The 13,717-nt window shown below is 47.4% G+C and overlaps 1 protein-coding gene across 1 annotated transcript in view; it reads right to left on the bottom strand.

Moving 5' to 3' along the window:
• Nucleotides 1-7,292, bottom strand: part of Cfap45 (cilia and flagella associated protein 45) — a 34,502-nt gene extending 27,210 nt beyond the window's left edge. Inside the window, exon 1 of the mRNA XM_010616689.3 lies at nucleotides 7,220-7,292. The gene's annotated coding sequence lies outside the window, so the exon portion shown is untranslated. The remainder of the gene's footprint in view (nucleotides 1-7,219) is intronic.
• Nucleotides 7,293-13,717: the final 6,425 nt, after the last annotated feature.

The raw sequence follows: 13,717 nt of genomic DNA, 5'->3' as shown, positions 1-13,717 counted from the left end.
CCCCCCACCACCCCCCGGCACTGAAACCCTGCACCTGCTCAGACACGCCCTGCTCTTCACTTTGACTTCGGTTGAACTCTTGAGTCAGGACAGGAACCTAAAGGGCCAACCTTGAGCACTGAAGGACCTAACTGCCAGCGGCCCCAAGATCCAGGCTCTACGGGAGAATCAAGGTTTTCCCCCAAGGCCATCCCTACCCCAGGGTTATGTACCTGTTCCTACCCCAGATTACTATGGTTACCGATGCCCCAGAACGCTGGAGGAGCCACGGCAAATCCCGGAGTATTCAACTGCAAAGAAGCACGCATTAGAACAAATTTCACAATTGGAGGGAATCCATCGGTTAGACCCCAGAAAACTTCAGGGCCTGGGGATTTGCATCCAGATTCTGAAGCCCGTCCTTGAGGGTGTGCCTAAGACTTCCTGCTCAGAGCTCCAGGATAGCCAAGATGAAATAACAAAAGATAAAAAATAAAAACAATAAGATGAAACAAAGTAAACGTAAAGTAAAAATTGTAAACCCTACCTTAGACTATCTGAAATTTCAAATCTGTGGGGCTGGCTTTGGGGAACTTGCCTTTTAACACTTACTAGTTTGTATGTTTTCGAGAGTTATGATTTTCCCCCTAACCTGCAAGAACATAATTGAGCTGGCCTCACAAAGGAACTCTCACGTTTCCTCAGGGGTGGACTGGCTGAGTTCTTCGACTCTATCTGGGATCTACCTCCCGCTCCCCCACCTTTCTCCAAACTACATTGACCCCAGGGCCTGGCTAGACAAGCTGTCTGACGCCGAGCTCCTTCCCTAGCCAAGAGCAGACTCTGAAAGTTACTCCAATTTAAAACTTGGTGTACAGGTGGTGCACACCTGTAATCCCAGCATAAGGCCGAGGCAGGAATTTTGCCAGAAGTTCAAGGTCAGCCTGGGCGACATAGTGAGTTCAAGGCCAGCCTGGACTACATAGCAAGACCCTGTCTCAAAAAACTAAAAACAGAAAGGAGGGCATTGAGGGCTGTTAACAGGTCACCTGCTACTGCTTCTGGAGAACTCACTTCAGCAGGCTCCACACTTCCGCCCTAGAATTCCTAGCCCTTATCTCCTGTGGTGCTTGTCTCCCTTCCCTGGAGAGCCCCACAGGGCTAGCTGCAGGATAGGAGGGAGGGAAGGGAGCAGTCTCTGGGTGGTTTGGGAGTGAGGGCCAGAGCTCTTCTGTTCCTGGCACCTTCCTCTCCCGGGCTTGACGTCATAACCTCTTCCACAGTGCAGAGCAAAGGGAAGACCTGGAACCACTCAGTGTGGATCAGATGCTACCTGAAGGTGTTTTACCCAGTTCTCAGGCACATTTCTTTGAAGTAGTTATCCCCACTGCCAAGAGGACACTTGAAGCCACAGAAAGAACTGTCCAGACTCAGAGGCACTACACAAAGCTGTCTGTGCTTACTTCCAGGCCTCCTGTCTGCTGGAGCCTCTCTAAGGCTCTTGGCAAAGCCCTGAGCAACATGAGTTCTTTAGTCGTGTGCTTCTGTAGCTTTGCAAAAACAGGTTGATGTAGGGAAACATTTATTTTGGATTTAGCGAAACATGTTTGTACGGTTTCCATCACTTGCACGTATGGTTAAGTCACTGCCTTCTGTCCTGGTGGAGGAAAGTCTTCCCAGGACATTCCTTCCACCTGTCTATTGTTTCGCTTTACTGTGTGTCCAGGCAGCAGAGTGCTGGCCCCATTCTTCATGTGATTATGTGCTGTGATGCCCACTCCACAAAGGGGCAGAAAACCGAGGTGTGAAATGGACAAAGCCAGAAGCCAGTCTGTGGGGAAAAGAAAAATCTTCTAACCACCAGTTAGAGGATCCTGTTCTTGTCATTGACTAGCCAAAACTGAAGCTCTCTCTGTCCAAGAAGAGACACCGTAATGCAGCACACGCAGTTATAAACCTCACCAGAGAGGAAGCAGCCTCCAGGACACCTCACCTGTTGACTACTTCCGTTTTGCCAACACGGCAGTGTTTGCCCTTTGCATTCCTGTCCCGGATATAGTAGCTTAAACACACATGCCTACTTGAGTTTTTCTAAATATATTGAGATGGGCTTTCCATTTGTAAAGCATTCAGATTTTATGTATGTTTCCTGCATCTGCCACAACAAATTACTACACCTCTAGTAGCTTAAAGGAACACCAATTTAGTAGCAATCTAGAGTTTGACACGGGTCTCACAGGGCTAAAATCAAGGGCTGTTCCTTCTGGAGGCCCTCCTGTTTCTGAAAGCACCATACCCCTTGGCTAATGGCCCCTTCTGTCCCCTGAGAGGGCAGCGATGGTGCCTGTCTCTGAACATTCTGCAATGTCTGGCATTTCCTCTGCTGAGAAAGGTTCTCTGACTCTCAGGACTCGGACCTGGTGATTAAATTCAGGCCGCGTGGATAACCTAAGATCATCTTCACATCTCAGGGTACTTAACAATCATATCTGCAAAGTCTTTTTCCACGGAAGGTAGATAGTCACAAATTATGGGAGTAAGCAGTGGACATTTGAGTGCTGGAGCATGTTGCTGTTATGGTTCAGATATGACACGTCCCCCAAGCCTCAGGTGTTGGGTTTTTTTTTTTTTTTTTTTTTTTTTTTTTTGGTGTAGGGGATTATTAAACTCAAGAGTTTTCAAGGCAGGTCACAGAACCACTGAGCTAAATCCCCGGCCCTCGTGTTAAGGTCTTGATCCCTAACACAGCAGTTCACAGCTGATGGGCCCTGGGGAAGTAAATCCTTGGAGCTCCAGCTTTATCTGTGTGCTGATCTATCGGTGAGATCATAATTTGATCGCATTATTGGATGGGACCCAGTCGAAGGGAGAAGGTGAAGGGGGTGTGAACTAGGAAACTATCTGGTCCCTGGGCCCTTCCTCTCCCTGGATCTTTCTCTCTCTGCTTTCTGGCTGCCATGAAGAGAGCAGTTTGCTTTACCATGCCCTTCTGTCATGATGCTGTGCTCTGCCATAGGCCTAAAATAACAGAACCCACGGATCATGAAACCCTGAGCCATAATAAATCTTTGCTCCCTTAAATTTTTTTCTCAGGTATTTTGTCACGGTGAGGCAACACTGATTAACACACATCCACACGCCCCGTAATCCCAGCACTCAGGAAGCTGAGGCAGGAGGATCACTGTGAGTTCAAGACCAGCCTGGGCTACATAGTGAGTTCCAGTCTCAACTACATAGTGAGACCCTGTCTCAAAACACACACACACACACACACACACAAAAGAAAAAACATATTGCTACCATACTTTGCAGCATAACAAGGACATGTTAAGGGTTCTGTAATATTTTTAAATGCTTGGAAGAGAAACAAATTACTCAAAAAATTAATACAACTTGAATATACCATTCTAAACTATACTTGGGAATGACTCTTAAAATTTCAAGAATACAAGTGAAATTTAACAGATTTCTAACTCAGATGTATCAGCAGTATATTTTCTTCCTTTGTCACCTTCAAATTTACATATTAAAAAAAGACTTAAAATTAATGGTTCCCCTATGATGAATGCTATCATTATGTATGCCTAAAATGCATCAGTAAAAGTTGTGCTATAAATAAATTTTTTTTAATTAATGGTTCATGAAACAAAACTGGTAAAGATAAGATATGAAATCAGTAGAAGTGATTTTGAAATTGAGAAGTAAATGATAACACAATTTTCAGATTACACTAAACAGGTAATTCAATAAGAGAAATAGACAGATTTTGAATAGAATCAATGGGCATTTAGATTGTTTGGTAATTTAGCTAACAAGGGAAAGAAAATCACATGAACACTTTGGGAGAATATTAAATTTTTTGTTGATTTAACATAAAACCTCAAAATTGATGAAGAGTACATGAAACATATTAGTCCACTACAGTGAGGACTTATGACAAACTGATTAATGAATGGCACTGATTCAAACAACATTAAAGATTAATTACTCACTAGTGCTGTAAAACCCACAATTCATATAAAAAGGAAATTTAGTGCAGATTTTCACAAATTTGACAACAGTCATAAAAATTGACATTTTGCCACAACATGCTGTGAAATGAAACATTCTAATCTGTCAATAACAATAAAAGTGTTGATCAATCCACATCAGAAGAAAAACTAAGTATCTTTGTTTCCTCTCTATTAAAATGTCACAGGGGTGGGAACTTATCTCAGTGGTGCCGCTGTCTGCCTCAAAAGTGCAAGGTCCTGAGTTTGATCCCCATACCAACAAAAAGTCATAAAAGTCATTGTCATATGAAGAGACAATTTTTAAAATATGCAATCAGGAGCAGCGGATTTAGCCCAGTGGTTCCGCTGCCTGCCTCACAGGCTCAAGGATCCGAGTTCAATCCCCGTTACCACCCCCCAAAAAAACCAACAACAACAAAAAAATATGCAACCAGAGAGTCAGGGCTAAACAACAAAACAAAAACACTTGTTTTGGCTAAGTTTATAAAAATCTTACATTACTCTTCTAGATTTTAGGATGCTTATAGTTTTTGCCAGACTTTTAAAAGTTTTTTTTTTTGTACCAGGAATTGAACTCAGGTCCTTGCACTTGCAAGGCAGGAGTCAGAACCACTGAGCTAAATCCCCGGCTTAAGATTATAATTTGTTATGATTTCTTTCTTGTTCTAAATTTTTATTCCTGTAATTAATTTTGTATTATAGTTTTGTACTGCTTTTTTCAAATGGAGCTCCCAACTGGTTAAGTCTCAGGCCTTATGAAACAAAGTTCCAAGCCCTGATAAGTAGGAAGGCAACTTTTCCCTTCTCAGCAAAACTTGGCCCAAAAGCACAGCCACATCCGGCCAGGCTGGGGAAAATGTCCTTGTTCTCACCTCCCACCCTTCCAGAACTAGGCTCTGCCCACTCCTCCCTGGACACTCTTGTCCATCTTTTCCTCCTCTCATTTCTGCCAGGGCATCATCGGCGTCCTTGGTCTCCTGCCTGGATTCCCAAACTATCTGTTCGCTCTCCTCCAGGCTCCGTCCCACATCATTCCATCTTCACTGCCCAACAAGCTCAGGATGAGAACAATGGAGAGGGGCAGGAAGCAGAAGATGTCAGAAGAGGGCAGGTCCAGATTCCAGCCCCACCTCCAGCTGCCGGCCCTTCCTACCCTGGCACTGCACCAACAGAAGTCTCAGAAGGGAGCCTGGATTGCTTGCGGGGTCTGGGAGGCTGCAGAGGAACTGGGCACTGAGGAGCTGGAGCTCAGCCCAGCAGTCTTGGGCTAGACTTGTGCCTGACACTATCTCCTTGTCCTCACTGGGCCTTGGAGCCTTCATGGGTCAGCTTGTCTCCCAGCTAAGAGCACTGAGGAAGGAGACTGCTTCCCAGCTTTCCCTCCTCTTCCCCCAGCTCCACTAAAGTTCGTTTAGGGACTTGTGCTTCCAAACACTTCAGCAAAGACATGGAAGCTGGGTGAGGAATAAAAGGACAAGAAGTAGAGTAGCTGGGCCATGGATTCTGAAAGGGCTGGTTTCCACATTCCTGGGAGGAGTATGTGTCCCATGCCAGGGGCTAAAATTTTGTTTTCCCATTCAGGTTTTCACTGAACTCTTGGGCTGGCCCAGTCCAGAAGTGCCCTAGGGTAGGGCCCCACCTCCTTCCCTTGGGCCTGCCTCCATTTCCCTGCATAGCCTCTGCTTCCATTTAAGGGGTGCCTAGTTGGCCCTCCGTGAAGTAGTTTCCTCTAGACCTGATCCCATCTAGGACTCCTAGAAAGAAGCTCACTATGCTGTTTCCTGGGAAAGTGAGAGTGATTTTGGAACCAGACTAGAACCCTGGCCTGGGCCGGGGCCTGGGGTGATATTAAAGCCAGGCTCAAAAATCAGCTTTCACAGGGTCTCATTACTTTCTTCGCCTTCCTTTCCCCCAAAAATTGTAGACAGATAAGCTAGTTAGAAAATACAAGGGGCTGGGGATTTGGCTCAGTGTGTCCGCTGCCTGCCTGAAGGGCAAGGGCCCAAGTTCAATCCCTGGCCACAAAAGAAAATACAAGGTAGCTAGTCAAGGAGGGGCCTTCACCACACAGGACAACTGTGGCCTGAGGCTCATTCACTAAAGAGCAAACTTCAAGAAAAAGAAGAACTACACCCACTTCCCCCAGGGATATTCTAAATATCAATCACCTTGGGTGGGGGCCGAAACCCCATAGCCCATTTCTTCTGGGAAATCCTTATTCTGTCCACATACTTGTAATCTTATTAGTTGACTGTAATTTTGTCCCACTTTGCACTCGCCACACCTTGTGGCTTTGCTCAATAAAACACCTTTGAGAAGGAGGTGAGCAGGATATCCACTTTCCAGGTCCCCTTCTGTCTCTGTTAGAAGAGCTATCCTTCTCTCAATTAATTCTTCCTAAAAGGGCTAAAGGTGTAGGGAAAGTGGGAAAGGTAGGGGAAAGGTGATAAGGGAAAAGAAAAAATATGAGAAAATGAAAAAATGGAAATAAAGTGTAAATGGGTAGGGGAGGAGGGGGTGAAGGGAGGGCAGGGACAAGGGGAAAAATGACCTGTCATGTAAAGGTACAAGATCCCAATAATGAATGTAACTGTACTGTCTACCTAAAATGTACCAATAAACTCAATTAAAAACAAATAAATAAAATTTTCCTATTTTGGGGAGGGGGTGCCGGGGACTGAACTCAGGACCTGGCGTTTGTGAGGCAGGAGGCAGAACCACTGAGCTAAATCCCCAGCCCAAATTCTTCCTATTCTTAACCTCTGTTGTTCCTAGAATTTATTCTTCAATTATTGCAGAACACGAACTCGGCGTGTCAGACATCTAGCAGGTTGGGAGTTACGATATTTCCCCTACATTATTTGGCGGTACTGTGTCATATATCCTTACATCACAACCATGGGAGGTTTTTTGTTTGGGGCAGGTGGTTTTTGTCCATAGTGTAACAAAGCATAGACAGCACTGGGAATCACATCTGAAACTCTAAATTTTTATCCCTGTAATTAATTTTGTATTATAGTTTTGTACTGCTTTTTTCAAATGGAGCTCCCAACCGGTTAAGTCTCGGGCCTCATGAAACAAAAGTTCCAAACCCTGATAAGTAGTGAGGCTTGGGAGGCTGTTTCACAGCTGCCTGCCTACCTTGTTCCTGGATCATTTCAACTTTCCAAATGGCCCTAAATTCTTTCTAAATCAAAGTAAGGCTCAAAACATAAATAAATACTTACAATGTACAAATTATTTTACTCTTATTTACTACCTTCCCTCCGTCTTCAAAATTCCTTTCACTTTCCTGTTCTGGCCTTCCAGCTCCAGGCAGAGACACCCAGCTGAGAGTCTGAAATGCAGAAAGAAATTTAGAACCCAGGACACAGCTAGGCTTGGAGCAGTGGGGGGCTGGGGCAGCAGGGTGGGTAGGAGTGCTTCTGGGAGGTGCTTGCAACTGGAGGCCGCGGGTATAGAGAAGAGCCAGGAAGAGAAGAGGGCACAGGCCAGAGTTCTAGTGACATGGGTGCCTCTCCATCCCTGGAGGTTTCAGGCCAGGAATGAGAAGCCGAAGCACCAGAGTAGAGACAGAGAGAGCCCAAGCTGGTCTCCACCACCCTTCCCCACTTTCCCACTTAGCAGATCCCTCCTAGGCCATAGGAAAGACAGTAGGGAATCTGTAGCCTCCTTGCCTGTCTCCACCCTCCTGCCCACCCAGGTCCACAGGCCAGCCCTGCCCTGGTATCCTTGACACGCCTCCACGCGCCTGGCACAGCTGTCCCTCCTACGTGACCAACTCGGCCCCTGGCCTGGGTGGCGGATGCTGTGATAAGGCCAAGGAGGGGAAAACCGCCAAAGCCAGGAAGTTACACAGCCTGGTTCCCCTGGCAACCCCACCACAAACAATGTAGAGGGATGAGGGGGTAGGAACAATTCCCGTTTCGTTTCTCACTCACTAGGGCCAGGGCCCTCTAGACCTCATTTTTCTTGGTGGAGAAACTTTTCTCCAATCTCCTAGGACAGTATTGCCTAAGGATCAATGGGAGATGTTTGTTTAAAATGAAAATTCAAGATACCACGTCCTCCAGCTCCATTCCAGTTTCTCTGTGTAGAAGCTCAGCGACGCTCAACAATTAGGCTACATACCTAGGCCACACACAGAGAGGTCCGACAGGAGATATTATTCAGGAAGGCAGGTTAGGGAGAGAGGAAAGAGGGAGAGGAGAGAGGGACAAAGAGAGGAAGGTCCTTTTATTGATTTGGGGCTGGGCTATTGCTTATTTATGAGGAGTGGGCTACCTTTAACCTATCACAGGCCAGGTTGCCCTTAGGGGTTCATTGCTGCAGAAACAGGTTTAACCTCTCCTGACTGCTGAGGCCTTGGGGTGGAGGGGAACTAAAGATAAGAGCGTGAGGTCTTTTTAAGAGCCAAGAAGCACCAGGAAAATGCAGCCTGTGATGGCAGCGTCAGGTCCCTAACATTCTGTCTATAGGTCCAATAGGTCTAACTAGAATCTTCATTTTAACTAGCCTTCCAGGTGACTGGGTTACGGGCAGTGTGAGGACTTTGCTTGCTTTTTTTTTTTTTTTGACATAGAGTCTCATTATAGTCCTTGAACTCACTCATGGTGATCCTCCCGCCTCAGCTTCCCAAGTGCTGGGGTGGTGGGATTACCGGCATGCATCGCCATGCCTGGCTAGGCTTTGCTTTGAGAAGAGGATGCACTTCAAGAAGTTGGGATTCCTTGTGGCAGGGTTAGAAGACACAGCAGTGTCCTGTATAGTCCTCTATAGTCAACCCCATTTCTAGGGGCACTTGACTTCCAATATTTTCAACAAGTAGGTGGCCAGGCGTCCAGAGATCTGGAGTCTAGGACATGCAGAACCAATTCAAAACCTTGAACTCTGAGCTCCTCTGGGCCCAGGACTGTCTGTACTGAGAACTGGGAGCCACAAGAAAATACATACAGCTTTCTGCTCTCAAGAACCCTGGGGCCAAGGGAAAATCACTTACAGTCTTGCTTGGTTTTTCTCTTCTCGCTGAAAGGTATGAACATACTAAAGCCTTACCAGGAGGTGACAAGCCTCCCAGGGATTAACAGATGTGAAAGTGCACCTCTTGGGTATTGTACTGGTGGTTGCAGTAGCTTTTGTTGCAGGAGGGTAAACTTGGGGCTGTCTGAGGGAGGTCTAAGAAGGGCAGGGAGCCCTGAAAAAGGAAACTCCAAGCAGCAGGATCCAGGAGCAGAGCCTCAGGCACTCTCCTTAGTACTCCATTTGACTGCAGAGGTGGCTGCTGCAGAGTTGAACTTCCTGTACATCCTGCCAAGCCTGACCTCTCCCTTCCTCTCTCATGCCAGTGGCCTCCAGGGACAGGAAAACCGCAGCTCAAGCCATCTACAGGCTGAACCCTTCCCTGGGGTTGGTCTTCTCACAGGGGAGCTCCGGGACAGGACCAGCAATGGTTTGGTCTTCTGTTGCTTAAATTTCAATCTCAATTCACCCCTCCGTGGGTCCAGCCAGTTATTTTTACTCTATTAGCCTCAGTGTCCCCATCCATAAAATGGAAGACATGAATATTTTATGGCGGTATCTGCTCCTTCTCCTGGGTCTCCCACCCCAAGTACAGGTAGTACCATTTGCTCTATTGCAGAAGCCAAAAGCTGGTTTTGTTTTTGGGGTTTTTGTTGTTGTTGTTGTTTGGTTTTTTGTTTTTTGTTTTGGTACCAGGGATCAAACTTGGGACCTTGCACTTGTGAGGAAGGCAGCGGCACCACTGAGCTAAATACCCAGTCCTAAAAGTTATCTGTCTTGACCCATCTTTCACCTTCATTCTCTGTACTCAGAGAACACTCAGGAACTTTGAACCTTACCCTTTCTTTCCATCCTCCCTGTCTCTGTGAACCTGTGCAGTCTGCTTGTCATAGACTTCCCCGGTCTTAGGCCATCCCCACGCTGAAGCCTTACAGAACTTTCACAATAAAACACAACTCCCAACTCTTCATTCCCCTGCTCAGAATTCCTCAATGGCTTCTTTTCCCCTCCGTGAAATATCCAAAACTGTTCATTTGACCTTGAATTCCTTTGATGATACCGATCGATTCTGTCAACACCACACCCCTTGTGCCTCTGAACACCGGTGGACGATCCAGGTCTGCACGTGGCCACCTCCAGCCCATACACAGGCCACTCCCCTGCGGAGGACACTCTCCTCCTCACCAGCGCTGACGTCCCCTTCATGCGGTTTCCTCTTCGTCATCCTCCGGACATCTTCGTTGTCCGTGGCCCTTCTGCTGGGTGCTATGGGCACCTGCCCCCCGTTAATATGCCACACACTGTGTTGGATTGTAATTGACCTCTTGCCTTTCTTGAACCCCCCAGGAAACCAAAGACTATGTTTCTCACATTAACAGCCAGACCCCCAGGACCCAGCAGATGCCGCATCCAGAGAAGGCGCTCAAGAAATCCTTCTTGAGGGCTGGGGATTTAGTTCAGTGGTTCCACCGCCTGCCTTCCAAGTGAAAGGTCCAGAGTTTGATCCCCGTACCAAAAAATAAAAGAAAAAGAAGAAATAGTTTTTGAAATAAAAAAGAACAAATCCAAATGACAACTAAAGCTCCTGGAACTAGGAGTAGCTCACTGTCATCACCATGCTTCAGTGCCACATTGAGCCACTTTCTTGCTCTAATAGAAAACCAGTTCCAATTTCAGGTCCCGGAACAGTGGGGTGAAGTGTTGGGACAGCCTCCGTGTCTGAGAGGGAATTTGTAGGACTCCTCCCCACCCATCTTGAACCTTGCTGGTGTTGATCTGTTCATCCTTTCTGATCCCTGAATCTCACCCTGACTCAGCCCTTTTGACCACCCCATCCTAGATAGAAAAGGAATAGCCCTTTGCTCCCCAACTCAAATTTGATCTCTGACCACAAAGCCAGTGGATTTTTCCAGAGAAGTCCCCTAACAGACTCCTCTGCTCCCCTGGGTATAGCAAGGGAGATGGTCCCTGAGATAGGTATTAGCTCCCCGTGACACACAGGAATTCAGCCAGGGCATGTGAGAGAGATCCTTCCACAGAGCCCTTGAGCATTTCTCCAAAGGCACACACCACTGGCTCCTTGAATCACCATGGCTCCTATCAGTGTCCTATCGCCCTCGAGGGCCACACAGCTTTGAGCACAGATCATGGACCAGTGACCTCTACTGTCAGAAGGCCTGACCTCGAATAGAACCTCAGTAATTGTTGAATGAATAGACGAATGGAAAAACGAGGGTGCACCAGAGCTTTCCCAGGGAGCACTGCCCGTTTTCCTCCATTAGGAGATGAGATTTGTCCTATTCATTAAAGACATTCTTGCTGACCCTTCAGAGATTCCAGAGGCTAATAACCTTCAGAAGTCAAGAGGATCATTTTTCCTTTCTAATTTAAATTTCTCTGGATGCCACTTCAGGGCATTTTCTTCTAATCTACCTCCCTGGGCCACTGGGATTAAAACCCACCTCTTCTTTGCGGGGGAGGGATACAGGGAATCAAACTCAGAACCTTGCAATTGCAAGGCAGACAGCAGAACCACTGAGCTAAATCCCCAGCCCCCAAACCCACCTCTTTTCAAGGAGACAGTTACTAATTTACTCTTTTAGCCTTTTCTTCAACAAATTTAATCCCAGGCCCTGCATTGTTCTCTCCCTGGGGTCCCGTTGTCCAGCTCTCTCCCTGTTCCACTGTTCTTGGGCCTTTCGCCAATTCTCAAAGGCTTCCTTCAGCTGCACAGGCAGGAATGGGACACACTGTTCTCCACACCCAAATGCCTGTGCACACCAGACCAGCACCTCTGTGTACCTATTATCCTCAGTCCTGGGTAAACACACTCCTGGCAGCCTTCTCACACAGCCACAGGTTCATCCTCTTCCACCTGCACACCCGGAGCCCTAATCCGGTGAATTCTCACACCTGGACGCGTATTTACATGCATGAGAATAGGCTGCACAGACCTATGCTTTTACCCATGGGTGCGCCAAAGGGGCAGAACACCAGAGCCCTCTTCCTCCTCCTTTTCCCTGCCTCCTTCCACAACTCGCCTTTCCATTGGCCACTGTGGGCCCAACCTACTCTGCCTCTGCCTTCACAGTGATTTTCCACATCAAGGCTGAGGGCAAACAATAAATGAACAAAATTGGCTCCGACGTCTTCCTCCTGCCCTCCTCATTCTTTTTCTTCCAAAACCTCAATGTGTGCTTGCTCTGGCAGCACATATACAAAACCCCAATGTATCTTCCATTGCCCAGAGCACACACACTGCCTTTCATTTCCTTCCTAACCTCCACTGCTCTGGCTGAGGGTTCTTGGGTTTTTACCTTTTGGGAACGAGCAATGGGGAGGCACAGGGCCTGACGGATGAGTCAGATCCATGTCAGATCCAAAGGCAGACTGGGCTGGAGCGGCATTGTCATCGCCGCAGCGAACTCAGGAGCAAGAGAGGTCTGAACACTCATTCATTCAACACAAACTTCTCCAGCATGCCAACCACTACCCTATGTGAATGAAACCAACAAAAGCCTGCCCCTGTGCAGTGTACATTCCATGGGTGGGGACAGGAATAAGTAAAAAACGTACTGGCTGTCCTGGCTCTGAGGTGGTAATAAGCGAAAGCAGGGGAGCAGGCTGGGGTGCAGGCTGAGGGTGGAATGTGCAATTTTAAATAAGGTGTCAGGAAAGGTGATAAAGCAGTGAAACCTGGAAGGGGATTTTTCCAGAACAGTCCTGCCAAAGGGGTGCCATGAAACACCGGTGTAAATGGCCAAAAAGAACAGGGTACTAGGAGATGACTAGAAGAGGGGGTGCCATCCAGAGGAGCTCTTTCTCCTTACGAAGGGCAAGAGTCCTGGAGAGATGAGAGGGGCCAAATCAGGGGTGAAACTGTGACCTTAGGTAGGACAAAATGTTAAAAGCAAAGCAAAACAAAACAAAAATCAGAAAGCAAAATTGGGAGATGCCAGTGGAGGCCAGGAAGGAGCTGAACACACAGCGCAATCGACAGGTGGATGCAGCCAGGGGGTGAGTGCCTCTCAAAGCCAGTTGGTGATTGCTGTGAAAATGTTATTCTAGGAGTGGACAGAGCCAGCTGAAGCTTCCTTGAGCAAGTTCAGCAGGGCATTATCTATACAAACACTTCTTGAGCAACTTCTGCGTGCTAGCATTCACTATGCAAGGTCCCGTCCACATGGGCCTGATGGACTCTCACAGCAGCCTGAGGGGGATGTATCCGTGTAGGTTAGAGGTTAAGGACATCACCTCACCACGACACAACCGCTGGTCCCCCAGTCCCTCCACAGCCCCATTTTGGACTGAGCTGACAACAGTACAGGCTTGGGTGGAGGCCCAGCCATGTGGACCTGGGCTCCACTCCTTGCTCCCCCAATTTACTGGTATGTGGCCCTGGGCAAGCTTGTAGCCCTTTATGGGTCGCAGTGTCCACCTCTGAGGACGAGGGTGATAAATGTCGTAGTATCCTCCTCACCGACTTCTGTGAGAAGCTGGGAGAAAGCTGTGTTAGCATACACCTCAAGATAACCGCGACGCATGTGGCCAATGATTTGTTCCTGTAAACAGTTAAATCGGGGAAGGCTGTAAATTGGTTCGTTTTTCAATGTAAATATCAGTGGATTCAATGTTTTCTCTCCAATGACATCTCGCGCTCTCTCTCTCTCTCTCTCTCTCTCTCTCTCTCTCTCTCTCTCTCCGAA

This window comes from Fukomys damarensis, unplaced genomic scaffold (assembly GCF_012274545.1).
Source record: "Fukomys damarensis isolate Sample0158 unplaced genomic scaffold, DMR_v1.0_HiC HiC_scaffold_19, whole genome shotgun sequence".
Classification (NCBI taxonomy): Eukaryota; Metazoa; Chordata; class Mammalia; order Rodentia; family Bathyergidae; genus Fukomys; species Fukomys damarensis.
This window is presented reverse-complemented; position numbering and strand designations above follow the sequence as displayed.